Source organism: Rhagoletis zephyria, unplaced genomic scaffold, assembly GCF_001687245.7.
Source record: "Rhagoletis zephyria isolate East Lansing unplaced genomic scaffold, Rhagoletis_zephyria_1.1 Rzeph_scaffold_00220, whole genome shotgun sequence".
Lineage (NCBI taxonomy): Eukaryota > Metazoa > Arthropoda > Insecta > Diptera > Tephritidae > Rhagoletis > Rhagoletis zephyria.
In genome coordinates, this window is record NW_016157304.1 from 318,690 (window position 1) to 336,629 (window position 17,940).

General features: G+C 33.7%; 1 protein-coding gene and 1 long non-coding RNA gene across 2 annotated transcripts in view; one reads left to right on the forward strand and one right to left on the reverse strand.

The window, feature by feature from the left end:
- The window catches only part of LOC108358178 (ATP-binding cassette sub-family G member 1), a 242,942-nt gene that overhangs the window by 221,236 nt on the left and 3,766 nt on the right, over positions 1-17,940 (reverse strand). The gene's annotated exons all lie outside the window — the stretch shown is intronic.
- The window catches only part of LOC108358180 (uncharacterized), a 19,948-nt gene continuing 9,839 nt past the window's right edge, over positions 7,832-17,940 (forward strand). The window contains exons 1-2 of the long non-coding RNA XR_001846726.1: positions 7,832-7,910; positions 14,186-14,196. This is a non-coding gene — a long non-coding RNA (uncharacterized LOC108358180). The remainder of the gene's footprint in view (positions 7,911-14,185; positions 14,197-17,940) is intronic.

A 17,940-nucleotide genomic window follows, 5' to 3' on the forward strand; every position in this document is an offset into this window, starting at 1 on the left:
CACATGAAAGCAAAGCGTTGAGAATTGTTGAAATCGGTTTAAAATTACGGCCGCTTTTCATATAACAATAAATTTCAGAAATGCTTGAAATTTCCATATTTCGAAATTTAAGGACGCTAATTTACTCAAAATTGATACACCCCGGCTTACAATGTAGCGGTAGCTTGCGGAAAGGTGAAAAACATATATTTAATACTTGCGCCGGGTATTTAATGTTCGGCTCCGCCCGAACTTAGACTTTCTTACTTGTTGAATTAGAAAATGACATCGAGGTCGACGCCGACAACCATAGTAGGGCCGAATGTTTATTTTTTGTGTCAACAACATACTGCACATGAGTGGTAAGCAGTGTTGTCAGGTCGTCGGCATGAGAAAACGTCCCTCTTGGTCTGACATCATTTCCTACCCAAAAACGTCTTTTCCAAATGTATGCACACAGAAAGGAACACACATATGTACGTAAGGTATATTAAAATGTCATTTCGACAGAGCACATTTAAAATTCAGTAGAATCGAATTCATTAGAATTGCTCAATTTGGTGAATACCACTATTGTAAACTGGTTTGAGATCGTTAATATAAAAATCATTTTATACATGCACTTGTTATCAGCTGATTAAGTCATCAATATTTTGATCGATCTTGGCTGTTTTCTTTTGTTTATTTAATTTTAATTTTTTTTTTTGCATAAAAGCGTAGCTCATTATATAACACACATAATATAAATCCACATTTCAAACTTTGTGCAAAAGTTATAAAAAATCTGCAAAGTTTCAGCTAGATTTTGAACTTTTTATTCAGATCTTTTAGAATTTTTTTGAGTATTCGGTTTGATAGCCCTTTAATTTTCAGGGCAATAATGTGCAAGTTTTATGTTGCTAAAGAATCGCGTTGATTTTTAATAATTTTTTTTCTTGTAGACATTTGGTTAGGTGGTACGGTTACCAGACGTATTGATTTTATTAATACAGTACTGATTTTTCAACTGATTTTTTTCATTTCTTCAATCAGTACGCTAATGTCCTGATTTTTTCAAATTTTTTACTGATTTGTACTGAATTTTCAATTCAAACAAAATACTTTAGGCTTTTCTTAAGGTTTTTACATAACGTTGGAACTTCCTTAAACTGTACTGTAAAAAGTAAAATGAAACTAATTTAATTATAGTTGACATGTTTCATATAATGTTTGATATGCCCAAGAAATTAATACAACAAAAAGATCATTCGTTTTATGGACATATCGCCGAGTCGTTAAGTACAAGTTGCGATAATTTAATGGAGCTTAAATTATTTAAAAAGAAGGTCGACGTTCGTGTCGTGTGTTTTTAGTTACCTCGAAAATAACTTTCAGTTTAGTAACAATAAATTTGAATATTCGAATGGCTTTTGCCCATGACCTACAATTCTTATTTCACAATTTACTGACATTGTAAAAGAGTTTTGCATACAAGACATAGAGTAAGATACTCTTTTTTGCGAATTCTTAGTCTTTCAAAGTTTTTGCGTAGTTGAAAAAATTAATTAAAGCCATGAGGAAATATAGATGAAGTCCTTAAATAGTGGTACTTTTCCACAGTTTGGAAAAATATGTAATTTTGTATTTTTTTTTTGCAATACCACACCCAAACGAAGCAACTGATAGGATCTTCAGTATAAAGTTTGCTTCCTGGCGCAAAGAGAGAAGCCGACTTATAATCAAAATTTTTGAAAGTGATCTTAAAATTAAAATTACTTTTAAAATTAAATGTATAGAATTCTTTGACAATTTAAACACTGAAGATGGAACTGATCTTATTATTGCTATTCAAAAATATCATAAATATAAAATAATGTATTGTATTATGTGTGCACTCATGTTAAAATTAATAACACTTTTATTTTTATGAACTACATTTAATTTAAAAGCCCGTACTCTGGCGTTTTAAATTATTATCTGTTGCTTACATTCATAATTTTGCTTTGAATGAAAATGTACTGAAAAGTACTGATTTTTATACCTTTCATGAGCATGAAATGGAATTACAAATTTGGTCCGATGTTTGTAAGTACCAGAATAAGAAGAGATAGACCCATTAAAATGTATACTTAAATGATCAGAACGTCGAGCTGAGTCGATGTAGGCATGTCCGTCCGTCTTCCTGTCTGTCCGTCTGTTTGTATGAAATCTAGTCTCCCAGTTTTCGAGATATCCGGATGAAATTTGGCAGGTGGATGTATTTTTATAATGTATTAATCATTTGTCGAAACCGGACGAATCGGACCACTATAACATATAGCTCCACCCAATATCAACAGAAAACTTAAAGTGAAAATGACGAAGATCGGGTCACTATAACCTATAGCTCCCATACAACTGATTGTTCAGATATAAGATTTTTCGTTATAACTCCTCCATCTAAGTAGCTAGGAACATGAAATTTGGCACTGTTGTCACTCATTATCAAAAGAATGTTTTCAGTGAAAATGACGAAGATCGGGTCACTATAACCTATAGCTCCCATACAACTGATTGTTCAGATATAAGATTTTTCGTTATAACTCCTCCATCTAAGTAGCTAGGAACATGAAATTTGGCACTGTTGTCACTCATTATCAAAAGAATGTTTTCAGTGAAAATGACGAAGATCGGGTCGCTATTACCTATAGCCTCCATATAACTGATTGTTCAGATATGAGATTTTTTGCGATAACTTCTCCATTTATGCAGCTAGGAACATGAAAATTCGCGCCGTTTTTACTCATTGTTACCAGAATACTTATAGTTAAAATACAAAGATCGGGTCTCTATAACATATATCTACAATACAACTGATTGTTCAGTTATGAGAATTTTCGTTATAACTCCTCCGTTTATGCAGCTGGGAACATAACATTTCGCAATATGTCCACCCGTTATCAAAAAAATACTTACAGTGAAAATGGCGAAGATCGGGTCGCTATAACCTAAAGCCTCCATACAACTGAATGTTCAGATTCGAGATTCTTTGTTATAACTTCTCCATATATGCAGCTAGAAACATGAAATTTCGCAATATTTTCACTAATTACCAACAGAAAGTTTACAGTAAAATTAACAAAAAACGGGTCACTGTAGCCTATTTATATCCTCCATACAACTGATTGTTCAGATATGGGGTTTTAACCTCTGATTGTTCAGATACCAGTTATTACGACTCCTTTATGTAGGAGTCTAAACCTATTAAATTGTGTTACCGGTTTACATACCGATCGCACAGCAGTGAAAATCACTTAGATTGGTGCTATATAAGGTATATCTTCCATACCTCTGATTATTTAGATATGGTTTTTCATAAATATATGTATCTCCTCTATCTATGTATTCTGTAAATATATAATTTTTTTCAAATGCAGTAATCTGTCAAAGTAAAATTTTCAGATGTTCATGAAAGGTACGAAGCCTTCGGCATAGCCGAAGACAGCGCTCCTCTTACTTGTTTTAGCATGAAAAAGTCTAACGTACTGATTTCGCGCATAAAAAATCTGGCTACCCTATTAGGTGGTCGGTTGTCAAAAATGCTAAACTACGTTCTGCTAGGAAGGAACATAGCAATATTTGAGCCTTTTTTGCTTTCATTACATTTTCAATGAAGTCTTAAAAAACTCGCCTACTTTTTTCTAACTTTTTATGCTGCTACAGCTTTTTTGGTACTTTTGCGAGCGTGCGTGTTGCAATAGATCAGCTCTTCCTGATTGGCTTTGAATGTGCAATTACAAACATTGCAATAAGCCTCGTAACCTCAAGTGTTTACACAACCAGCCTTTGAACGCGGTATCCTTACTCCAAGAATAAAAAAAAATGCGCCTACGCTTGGTTTCATCATATCTAAGTCATCTGTGTCTAAAGAATAAATATCTTTTGAAGCAGCTGGTGCAAAAAACAAAGCTTGCAAAGATTTATTAAGAAAATAATTCAAAATCAGTTCTATTTACGAGATTTAGTAACAAATTTGACGAAAGTGTGAGCGTAAGTATTTACTCTACAAGCAAATAATACGCTATACATTGAATATACCGCACGTCTAATAATATCGAGATGTAATTAAAAATTTGCGTTTTTAGAGATCTCATTATGCAATTAATAAGCTGATAAGTAGAATATGTTCAGTATAATAGATAACTAATGTTCCCAAATATGGCGAAGATATGTGTCTTTTCATCTGTCTTTTTGTATATCAACTATATGAGTTGATTGCGTTATCCCACAAAATTGAAATTTTGAAATACTTCATTATATTATTAAACGTGCGATATTGTGCATAGAGAAAAAATTACTGGGAAGTTAGAAAACGTAGTTTTTTACACAAAAAACGTCCAAATGGCGTTAAATAAGTCAACCTGGAAACGCTGGTGGTAAGCGATGCTTTGTCTTTCGTTTATAAATGTGTACATATGTATGTATGTATTTAGCAACCCTGCAGCAAATCAAACTGGTTCAAAACTTGCCCCGAGCTACCCTGAAAAGGGACGGTACTGGTTCTTCATCTACATATCTCAACTCAACGTTTCAACTTTTAACATGGCGATGTCCTACGAAGTGACAATTGTCGCCCTCTGCAGAACTTTTGAACTTGTTCTGAACTGACTTTGGCTTAGATGGTTCTGAGACAGTTCATATAACAACAGTTCCTAGATAGTTCAAAAAGGGTCACCTCCGGGCTAGAACAAATGTGGTTAGTTTTGAGCTGGTTCCAAAAAGTATAGTATAGAGCCTATTCTTTAAATACTGTAATTAAATAAGTATGTACGCATACAATTTTGTAAATAAAAAATATCTACTTCATTTTATGATTAAAAAGCTATTTGTTTTGCACTAATTTACTTTTTGAGGCAAGCTGTACTTTAAAATTAGGAACATAAAGGGTCAGTTATTCCTTCATTTTCTAAAACCGTTATTCTTAAAAATATTTTATATGGTTTACGTATAATGGTTATTTCTGCGATGCTTATAATAAAAAATCTAAAGTAAGTTGTGCGAAAAGATTAGAAAAGCGGTGATATATTGAATGATTATTTGTGATAACTCAGCGTTAAATTGTATTAAATGTATTGTAATGTAATATATAGACTCTCCGGCATCGAATCACAGTGGTTTTCATGCTAAATAGTTTTCGTAAATTTTTTATTTAAGGATGGCTCATAAGCAGGGATTGATTTTTAGGACCTAAAAACCTATAAGAAAGGCAAAATAAAGTAACGAAATAGGCTGGAAAAGGCAAAATAAAATAGCGAAAAAGGCAGGAAAAGGCACTGGTATTGCAAAAAAGCAAAATAAGCAAAATCAGGCACTGAAAAAAGGCAGAAAATATGAAGAACAATCAAAAAATACATTTATTTTAGAAATGTTTATATTACAACTAAAAAGAGAAAAACTATGAACTAGTTTCATTATATGAAAAATTTATACTTTGAATCTTTGACTATTTTATCCTTTCGAGTTTCTAACTCATAAAACTTTAATCTGTATAGTTGTAGTAACATTGAACCACAAGATGCATTTTGAAGTTTTCTGGCAGCATTTTCATTCGATTTTCGCGAAGAAAAGCCTTGAATATACTAAATGTGTGCTCGACGTAAACTGATACAAGTGGAGCCCAATTTAAATAAGGAACGTCTGAAACGTTCATATTATCAAAAATAAGTGCGTTTTNGGCGTTTTCCTCGCTCTTTATAATTTTATCCACACCCCTTATGAGAAAACGGTTTTGAATTTTACCAACACCAATTTGGCAAGAGGTCTCTGCGCTTCTATAAGCCGCATGGGCAATGTGTATATTTTTTAATATTAAAAAAAAATTCTAAATGCTATAATCACTTTTTTAAAGGTAGCAAAGGCAAAAAAAGGCAAATATCTTAAAAAAGGCAATTATCTTAAAAAAAGGCAAAAAAATGCAACATCAATTGTGTATATATGGAATCAGGGAAAGCTAAATCGTGGACATTCTTAATCGAATATACTCTATCTCTTTAGCAGAAAAAAAGGCAATTTCCATAAAATCCGTTCCCTGCTCATAAGTATTACAACCAGTGTTGCCGCGCCGTCTCAAGAAAATGTATCCCTGACCAAGCCAAAAATGTATCCAAATGTATCCAATTTTCTTTTTTTTACATATACATCTCATAATTTGTAAGAAAACCAAACATTTTCATGAAAAAGACATAATTTAACCCATCCTAAGGACTTGGAATACATGTGCATGAAATCAAACATTTGTAATTTCAATTTATAAAGTATATTTTTTGTGCATAAGTATTTTGCAAAGTAAATATAATAAATAGCAAGTACACTCTAAAAAGAGCATGTAAAACTACTACTGAAAAGTATCTATTTTTCAACAAGAATCTGTATAAATATACATATAGGATGTTCAGTACTTGATTTTGAACTTGAGATCTTTAAAATATGCACATAAATACACATATATAGAATGTTTAAAATTGCAAAAATTTTCAAACTGCAAATGCATTTCCTACTAATAATAAACATTACTTTATTTTAAACATTTTATGTGTAAAAGTAAACAGGCAATGATTAATTTTATTACACGGCGTGCAAATTTGCACACATTAAAAGAGGAAACTGGTTACCTCTCTCAATATGCGCAAATAAACAAAATTTTTTAGAGTGTATTTAAAGTCTTTTCAGTAAAATTCATAAAAGTTTCCTTAAATAAATCAAATTTAGTTTTTTAAACTACATTGAAATCTTCTTTCTTTTTAAATTAACAAATGAAAATATGTGATATGAAAGAGACTACTACAGAAAGAGTATAATTTATTTTATATATATCGTCGTTTAAAGTATAAAACCGCGTATCGTCATTCTGCAAAACCGCGTAACTGACGTTTGCTGCCAAAAATTGGATTTGCTTACACAAGCTCTTGGCTCAATCCTTATCCATTCGTCCTGAAATATACTAGCAAGAGTGCGATTGCTTTATAAAAAAGAGAACCATTTTGAAATAAACATAAGTGTTTTTAGTCTCTAGAAAAAAATCTATGCAACGTCACATACGAGGTTTTGCATTATCTTGATACGCGGTTTTGTACTTTAAACGACGATATGTTTATTAAGATCTTGCTTAAAGCATCCTTTTAAGCTAATTAAAGCAATTGCGCTTATACCTATTTTGGTGAGATATCTTCATATGTCCATTGCTTCGTTCACAAAAAATAAAATGCTTTAATTTCACGCTTAAGTAGCGATTCTTTATCCGTTTATAAAACGTAATGCTTTCTACCATCTTTAATGAAAATCGATTTTTGAACGAAAAAAACTTTATAGGAAATATAAAATTTTGGCCTATTTAAAAAAGTATCCACATTTATACTGACCGGAAAAAATAAGTATCCCGCAAAAATTCGTCTAAAAATGTATCCAATTGGATCTATTTAGATCCAAACGGCATCCCTGATTACAACATAAACATATAAATTCACGTTTCTAACTGTGTTGGAAATTTAGTAGAATTCTAGAAACTGTTATAAAAACTTCTATATTTTAAATCAGAGTTTATAAATATGCAGTTCTAAAGCCCATTAAATTTTAGAATAATTAATGATTTTTTATAACTCTTTCTACGCTCGACTTCAAGGTTCATATTCTATTTAATTATTTTCGTTTAAGATGCACGGTTACACGTTACTACACTAAAATTTGATGCGCTACAAAACTGAATACTCGAAATATATAGTATAAAAAAAAACTCTGATTAAAAAGTTTGAAATTTGAAGACCGTTTTACAGTTCTGTCAAGTTTGCAGCACAGTTAGGAATTTGAATTTAAATGGTTTATGGAATATTAGACTTAAATAAAAACTTAACGAAAAATATTTGAAATGAAAAACATTGGAAATAAAAAAAAAATCACTGCATGACTACACATTTCGGGTGATCAGTGATATATTTGCGTATGTACAGTATCGGTCATATCAATAGCACCCCCATTTCAAAGCGAGATTGTTTACCAATTTTGTTTATTTATTATTTATTTATTAATCTGATTAAAAGGTCGAACATTTTGATTAAAAACCATTAAATTTTCCTTTGTTTTTTATGAAGTTTGAAAACACGGTTTATATGATTTTGTTTTAAGCAAGATAACTTTTTTATAAAATAAAACTAAATTTTATGGTTATATTTTGCATTCAATTTTATACGTACGTATGTATATGGGCACATCTAAAAAATAGGTACACTTTCAAAAAAACAAAATTTTAATTCTTAAATTTGTGAGCACACCTATGTTTTATATATAATCTCTTAATAAATCGATTAATATAAGTTTAATTCATTTTCATCAAGAGCTTCAAAAGTAAGACGAGGAATAAACATGAAATAGAAAACAAAAGAATAAGCTGGGTTCAAATTACGCTGTTCAAGTTGTAAAGTTTGAGCAAAGAATTTGAAAGTCGAGGTCACTTAATTGGGATGTTGTAAATTCAATGGCATGCCCCGTTTTACCAGATTGGCTCCGGTTTTCGAGATAACGGTACTCGAAAATTTGATTAAGTTGAAGTTATTTTACTAAAATTTTGCACATAACAGTTTTTTAATATTACCTTAATTATTCCTTAAAATTATCGCAATAGGTTCACATTAACATATAGCTCCAATACAACTGATTACTCAGATATGTGTTTTTGCGCTATAAATCTAATTTCATATCTGAATAATAAATTGTATGCGTGCTATATGTTAAATTGAACCTATACTAAATTTTAACTTGTTTAATTGTAGGAGTTATAACGCAAAACAACGTCTCTGATCAATATGTTGTACGGGAGCTAGATGTTTTAGTGAACCGATTTCGATGATTTTATGGCATAGTTAAGGTAATATTATGTGCAAAATTTTAGTAAAATATATTCAAAACTAAGGGACTTTTTTATGAAATAATTAAAATTTAAGCTAAGTTTCAAGTACCGCTATCTCGAAAAGTGTAGCCAATAGGGTAAAACTGAGGACGCCGTTGAACTTAGGAGGCTCCAATTAAGTAATAACAACTATCAGAACATTTGTCGAAAAAAAGGTACTTTGATACCACTCTCGAAATATTCTGACTAAAAGAAGGAGCATCATTAAAAGTAGTAAATCAGGGATTTCACACACTTCTAGAGACAAATTTTTTGAAGCATTTTACAGGTATATGTAATTTTATATGGACTATCAGTTATAGAAAGATTTAGATCATTTCGACATATTTTCCTAATGTGCCTTCAATTAAGTTGTTTTTGGAATAAAAATTACGCTCAAGATCACAGAATATTTTATCTTTAAAAGTTAGTTTATTCTGAAAGCACACCTCTTGCTAAGGTATCAAATTATTCGTAATTGTTTGTAGAATACAATACATACTTAAAAAGTTCTTAAAATTAAATGCTTCAAAACCTATACGCGATAAGCGGAAAATTTTGAAAATTGTGAAATGTAGAGTTACAGACTTTGAGTTACTTGCCAATTCGTTATTTTTTAAGGTACACTTTTCTTACTTAGTACATATGAAGTATACACATAAGTGCTAAATGCCCATTTAATTTCAAATCAGAATATGGTGTGCTTCAAAAGTTATGACATAATTAATTGTGCCCCTCTTAAAAAATACATAAAATATTCACTTGTTTTCATTATTTTTTTAAATTTAAGCACCTATAATTCAAAAGTTATGCAGCAAATTGATCCTTTGTGTTATTTAGCTTTATTTTCACTGTTGTAAACTAAATCCAGCTGGTTGCTTTTGGATATAATTCATTGACGTATACTTGAAGCCTCGAAAAAAATTTGTGTTATTTAGCTTTATTTTCACTGTTGGAAACTATATCAAGCTGGTTGCTTTTGGATATAATTCATTGACGCATACTTGAAGCCTCAAAAAAAATTTTGATCAATTTGCTGCATAACTTTTGAATTATAGGTGTTTAAATTTAAAAAAAATAATGAAAACAAGTGAATTTGTATGTAATTTTTAAGAGGGGCAAAATTAATTATGTCATAACTCTTGAAGCACACCATATTCTGATTTGAAATTTAATAGGCATTTAGCACTTATGTGTATACTTCATATGTAGTAGGTAAGAAAAGTGTGCATTAAAAAATAACGAAATGGCAAGTAAATCAAAGTCTGTAACTCCACATTTCACCATTTTGAACATTTTCGGTTTATCGCGAATAGTTTTTGAAGCATTTAGTTTTAAGAACTTTTTAAGTATGTATTGTATTCTACAAACAATTACGAATAATTTGACACCTTAGCAAGAGGTGTGCTTTCAGAATAAATTAACTTTTAAAGATAAAATATTTTGCGATCTAGAGTCCTTATAACGTCTCCTTATAACGTTGCCTGTAACCTGTAAAATGCTTCAAAAAAATGTGTATCAAATCAAATTTTTTTCGACAAAGCTTCTGATAGTTGCTCATACTTAATTGGAGCCTTTTAAATTCAATGGCGTCCCCAGTTTTGCCCGGTTGTCTCCACTTTTGGAGATAGCGGTACTTGAAAGTGAACCGATTTCGATGATTTTATGAGATAGTGAAGGAAATGTTAAAATACAAGCGTGTGCAAAATTTTAGGAAAATAACTTCAAAACTGAGGGAGTTATTTATAAAATAGTTAAAATTTAATCAAAGTTTCAAATACCGTTATCTCGAAAACTGGAGCCAATCTGGTAAAACGGGGGATGCCATTGAATTTAGAACGTGCCAATTAAGTGAATGCAACTTTCAAAATCTTTGCTCAAAATTTACAACTTGAACAACCCAGCTTATTGTCTTGGGTCCTATTTCACGATTATTCCTCGTCTAACTTTTAAAGCACTTGATGAAAATGAATTACATTTATATTAATGGATTCATTAAGAGAGTACGAATAAAATGATATATAACAAGTAAGAAAGTCTAAGTTCGGGTGGAGCCGAACATTAAATACCAGGCGCAAGTATTAAATATATGTTTTTTCACCTTTCCGAAAGCTACCGCTAGATGGTAAGCCGGGGTATATCAATTTTGAGTAAATTAGCGTCCTTAAATTTCGAAATGTTGCAGTTTCAAGCATTTCTGAAATTCACCGTTATATGAAAAGCGGCCGTAATTTTAGTCCGATTTCAATAATTTCCGACGTTTTGATTTTATGTGGCAAGCACAATAACCATACCGAATTTGGTACATATTGGTCTAACGGTTACCGAGATACATATATGTGATCATAAGTGGGCGGTGCCACGCCCATTTTCTAAAATTTACCAAGTTATACACATGTAGCCATAAGTGGGCGAGGCTACGCCCATTTTCCAAAAATTTATAATATTCTTATTTTTCGTCTAAAAATTGTTGTAAATATCAATTTTGAGTGAATTATTTTCAGTAGTTACTAAAATATCGCAGTTTTAGTATTTCCGAAAATTACCGTTATATGGGATGTGGGCGTGGTTATTGTCCGATTTTTAAAATTTTCGGCCATTTAGTATGCTGTATCAAGGCCAACAACTGTGCCAAGTTTGGAAGAAATTGGTGCAGCTGTTCCTAAGATATACACATGTAACCATAAGTGCGCGTGGCTACGCCCATTTTCCAAAAACTTATAACATTCTTATTTTTTGTCTGAAAATTATTATAAATATCAATTTTGAGTGAATTATTTTCAGTAGTTACTAAAATATCGCAGTTTTCGTATTTCTGGAAATTACCGTTATATGGGAAGTGGGCGTGGTTACAGTCCGATTTTGCCCATTTTCAATACCAACCTACGTTGGATTAACGGAAACCTCCATACCAAATTTCGTTGAGATATCAATTTTTGCTCGAGTTATCGTGTACACGGACGGACGGACAGACGGACAGACGGACTGACAGACAGACATGGCTTAATCGATTTCTCTATTCATTCTGAGCATTTATGTATACATTTGTCTATATCTATCTCGATTCGTTTTGGCTGTTACAAACAACCATTATGTGAACAAAATTAGTATACCCTTGTGCTCGGGTATAAAAAATAGGTGTGCTCACAAATTTAAAAATTAAAATTTTTTTTTGGAGAGTGTACCTATTTTTTAGATTTGCCCATCTATATTAATAAAAATGTTGTGTTCGTACGTCACGGTCGTCAAAACTCGAGAACGGCTGAACCGATTTGAATATTTTTTTTTTGTATTATTCGGTATAATACCAGAACCAATGATACCGCAAAAAATTGGAGGGTTGCCACCTATTGTAAAATTTTTAAACCCAATCGTATTGATAAAATAAATGAATAATAACAATATGGGTATCAAATTAAATAGGCTTAAGAAATATAACTGTTGAAAATATCTTTGGGGAGGGTTGCCACCTATTTGAAAATTTTAACTCAGTAAAATTGATAAAATAAATGAAATATTGACATGTGGGTGTCAAACTGAAGAGTTTTAAGAAGGCTTACAGTCGAAAATATGTTTGAAGAGGGTTGTCACCTGTTTGAATATTTAACTAAAGTACATCGATAAAATAAATGAAATATTACGATATGGGTATCAAATTAAATAGGTTTAAGAAAGATAACTGTTGGAAATATTTTTGAGAAGGGTTGCCACCAATTCTAAATTTTAACTCAGTAAAATTGATAAAGTAAATGAAATATTGCTATGTGGGTATCAAACCAAAGAGGATTAGGAAGGCTTACGGTCGAAAATATTTTAAAGGAGGGTTGCCACCTGTTAAAAATTTAGCGCAATTTAATTGGAAAATTGGAATTCGANTGCAAGAGATAATATTATTAAGATTATAATTATCATTACTATTATGAACTCCTATTCCCGATCAAGGATTCCCAAACTACGATCCCATGATGCAAATGTTAAGATAATAAGAGCTGCAGAACCTAACCATGCAGGAACATTTTTTTACAAGGGCGTGTAATTTCTGGCNAATAAGCGGATACGGACGATGGGTGGTGGCTGACGGTCGTTCCTAATTGAACACGGGAAAATAGGTGCCCGCGCTCTTTTCAATAGAATTGAGTTCAACCTCAAAGCAGTAAAACTGTTTGAAGGGGAAGTTAAAAGATAGTTAATTTGGCGGGGAAAATGTATGACAGTTTCTAATAAATACATGTGTACATGTGTGGGTACATATGTATATTATTAAGCATTAAGGTGGACCGTCTTGGATTGATTAAATAAATGAAATATTGCAAAGAAGACTTACAATCGAAAATATGTTTGGGGTACAATATTGGTGCCAAACGAAAGGTATTTGAAAAATCTCGATTTGGAAATATTTTTAATAGGAATATTACTTATCTAAAAGTAAAGACCGAAAATATTGAAATTAAATGAAATATTACATAACTGGTTCCAAACGAAAATTGTTTGGGAAAGCTTTACTAGCAAATTTTTTAAATCTTTCCACTTATCCAAAATCCGAATAGTTTAATTAAATATAGAATTTAGAACATCTTATCAAACGAAGTGATCATATTATCAACGAGGAGTTGGCGCACAAATTACTTAATGTAAAAAATTAATAACTAAGTAATTTTTAAGCAAAAAATACGCCGACTCCAATTTTCACATACAAATTTAATGGTACCGTTAATTTTTTCATGATCCAATGATCGGATCTAAACCAAATTAATATGGGATCACCTGGAAATCGGTTGACGTGGTCCAAAGTTATACGGTAACATACATAAAAAAAAAATATTCCGACGAATTGATAACCTTCTCCTTTGTTTTGAAGTCGGCTAAAAACTACTGAAACAAATAAAAAATTATAAAAGAGTAACGAAAACAAATAACTTTCGTTTGAAAGCTGTTTAAAAAATACTTTATGAAAACTTAAAATTGTTGACATCATTCCCTAGCATTGTAAATAAGTCAACTTTTATTCGTAAACAATTTCGTTTGCGGTCGCCATAGCATACGTAGTAGGCTAAGGAATTTTGAATTGCAAGAGATAATATTATTAAGATTATAATTATCATTACTATTATGAACTCCTATTCCCGATCAAGGATTCCCAAACTACGATCCCATGATGCAAATGTTAAGATAATAAGAGCTGCAGAACCTAACCATGCAGGAACATTTTTTTACAAGGGCGTGTAATTTCTGGCGTATGCCGATGACATCGACATCAGCGGTAACAAAAATCGCGAAGTGTCTTCTGCCTTTTCCAAGCTGGTAAGCGAGGACAAGACGAAGTATCTCCTGTCATAAAAAACAGTCAGCGCATTAGCGCCTTCGAACCCACGTCACTGTTGACAGTTATAATTTCGGGAAAGTGGAGAATTTCGTTTACTAGGGAACCAGCATTATCACCGATAAAAACATCAGCATGGAAAACAAACGCAGAATCACTCTTGCCAACAAGTGCAACTTTGGACTGAGTAGGAAATTCTCGACGTACAAAAACCGCACTCTATAAGTCACTCACCATGCCCGATCTGTTATATGGCGCAGAAGCTTAGACAATGACTACATCCAATGAGACTGCTCTTGGAGTGTTCGAGAGAAAGATCTTACGGAAGTTTTACGGGCTTCTACGCATGCGCGACGGGGATTTCCGTAGACGATGTAACAATGAGTTGTATGAGATTTACAACGAAATGTACATAATGCAGGGAATGAAAATGCAGCTCCGCCGGCTTAGACATTGTCGTTCCAATAGGAACCGAAGTTCCAGGTGTGAAAGAAATCAACTCGTAGTCCGCTGGTGTTAGCAGAGGAATAGGGGCTACCTATTACCAATGGAATGGAGATGCCAAGTTGGCACAGAATGGAAGGACTGGCCAAAATGTCTTAGGCGGTTACAAAGCCAAAGCAGAAGAAGAATATGCAAATGATAAAGGACGGAGTTGGGGGGCCATCTTCTTGGATGCGCCAGGAGGAACTAGGAAAATATTCCTTATCAGATGGATTCTGGCAACGGTTCGATCAAAAAAATACATTACCTTAGCTATCGCTTCGTCTGAAATCGCTGCGACATTGTTACCAGGTGGAAGCATTGCCAATTCAGCTCTTGAGCTGCCATTGAACATATAAAACATCGAAACACTCACGTGCAATATTTCCAGAGCATCCGGTATGGAAAATGTATTACAAAAATTTAAACTCTTTGTTTGGGATGAGTGCACCATGGCACATAAAAAATCGCTTGAGGTTCTTGATCGATTGTTGCGAGATTTGCGTGGAAACGTTCAACCATTCGGGAATGCATTGATATTGCTCGCAGGAGATTTTACGCAAACATTGTCTGTAGTTTCTCGATTAAAAGCGCAGTTACCCACGGACGTAAAACCGGAGAACGTGTCAGCTGACACGATCTATCTTATGGGATCTGCGTGTTAACAAAAACTCGCCACCGCATGACCGTGACGTAGACGTTGCTTCTCTCTCTTTCTACCAACAGCATACTTGATATCTTTCTACGTACTTCTACGCTACACTACGTACACGTTTGTGGGAACCGCGCTCTAACACTAGCGGACGAGATAAATGCTTGCCTGAAATAGTCAATATTGCGACAAGACGAACTTACATACACTGCAGCCGAAGTATTCTCGCTACAATTAGTGGACACTGGGAACGGAAAGCTGCCAGTCAATGAGAGATTAAGAGGAGTTTTATGGCCTGATAATTTTTGTAACTTCAAAACCATTGAAAGGNGCATGGAAAACAAACGCAGAATCACTCTTGCCAACAAGTGCAACTTTGGACTGAGTAGGAAATTCTCGACGTACAAAAACCGCACTCTATAAGTCACTCACCATGCCCGATCTGTTATATGGCGCAGAAGCTTAGACAATGACTACATCCAATGAGACTGCTCTTGGAGTGTTCGAGAGAAAGATCTTACGGAAGTTTTACGGGCTTCTACGCATGCGCGACGGGGATTTCCGTAGACGATGTAACAATGAGTTGTATGAGATTTACAACGAAATGTACATAATGCAGGGAATGAAAATGCAGCTCCGCCGGCTTAGACATTGTCGTTCCAATAGGAACCGAAGTTCCAGGTGTGAAAGAAATCAACTCGTAGTCCGCTGGTGTTAGCAGAGGAATAGGGGCTACCTATTACCAATGGAATGGAGATGCCAAGTTGGCACAGAATGGAAGGACTGGCCAAAATGTCTTAGGCGGTTACAAAGCCAAAGCAGAAGAAGAATATGCAAATGATAAAGGACGGACTTGGGGGGCCATCTTCTTGGATGCGCCAGGAGGAACTAGGAAAATATTCCTTATCAGATGGATTCTGGCAACGGTTCGATCAAAAAAATACATTACCTTAGCTATCGCTTCGTCTGAAATCGCTGCGACATTGTTACCAGGTGGAAGCATTGCCAATTCAGCTCTTGAGCTGCCATTGAACATATAAAACATCGAAACACTCACGTGCAATATTTCCAGAGCATCCGGTATGGAAAATGTATTACAAAAATTTAAACTCTTTGTTTGGGATGAGTGCACCATGGCACATAAAAAATCGCTTGAGGTTCTTGATCGATTGTTGCGAGATTTGCGTGGAAACGTTCAACCATTCGGGAATGCATTGATATTGCTCGCAGGAGATTTTACGCAAACATTGTCTGTAGTTTCTCGATTAAAAGCGCAGTTACCCACGGACGTAAAACCGGAGAACGTGTCAGCTGACACGATCTATCTTATGGGATCTGCGTGTTAACAAAAACTCGCCACCGCATGACCGTGACGTAGACGTTGCTTCTCTCTCTTTCTACCAACAGCATACTTGATATCTTTCTACGTACTTCTACGCTACACTACGTACACGTTTGTGGGAACCGCGCTCTAACACTAGCGGACGAGATAAATGCTTGCCTGAAATAGTCAATATTGCGACAAGACGAACTTACATACACTGCAGCCGAAGTATTCTCGCTACAATTAGTGGACATTGGGAACGGAAAGCTGCCAGTCAATGAGAGATTAAGAGGAGTTTTATGGCCTGATAATTTTTGTAACTTCAAAACCATTGAAAGGAGAACTGATCGAAAGAATGTTTCTTTATTAAGAAAAGTAATTTTAGGAATCCCGATTGGCTCAGTGAACGGGCTGTTCATGCTGCGAAGAATAAGGAGGTCTATCAACTAAATAATAGTGGTATTGACAACAGTCGTTGCTTGAGCTGATCAGCTCTTTTACCAGACTGCCAGGCCACTTGCTCACTTTGGTGAATACCACTAATGTTATTCAATCCAGCATTCAACGTGAGGAAATAGCATATACGTCGATAAACACCGTTGTGGAAAAAGACGATCCAACCGAACTTTTTAACTCGATTGATCTTCCAGGGAGACGCACACACTGAAATTGAGAATAGGTGTGACAATTATCATGTTGCGGAATATTAATCAGCCAAAACTTTGCAACGGCACGCGACTCGCATTTATGAAATTGATGAAGAAAGTAGTGTAAGTAAAGATTTTAAGGTGACCTTTTAAAGGTGAAGAGTTCCCATGATTCCGACTGATACACTATTTTAATTAAAAAGATTGCAATTTCCAATTCGATTGACATTCGGAATCACAATCAATAATGCTTTGAATAATGCTTGATATCTATGTAGAGAATGGAAAAACAACAAATATTGTGTGCGCACAAGTACTTATTACATAACCAAACACATATGAAACGTATGCTTTGTTTCGTTAATAATTTATTATCTATATAACAGGAATATGCCACAGCAAAGCGTGGCAGGGCCCAGTAGAAATCTTAAGCATACAACATCGCTGTTGGTGGCATGAGCTTGCTGCTGTGTATACATGCCAGTATAAATGAACCTTCATTTCCATTTACCACGCGTGGTTTCTCAGAGCGTATGCCTACCTTAATCATACACTTGTACTACTGCTGTATGCATATGGCTGTATTAATGTTTCAGACATACAAAAATGCATTAATGGAACAGTATCAAAGCATTCTTA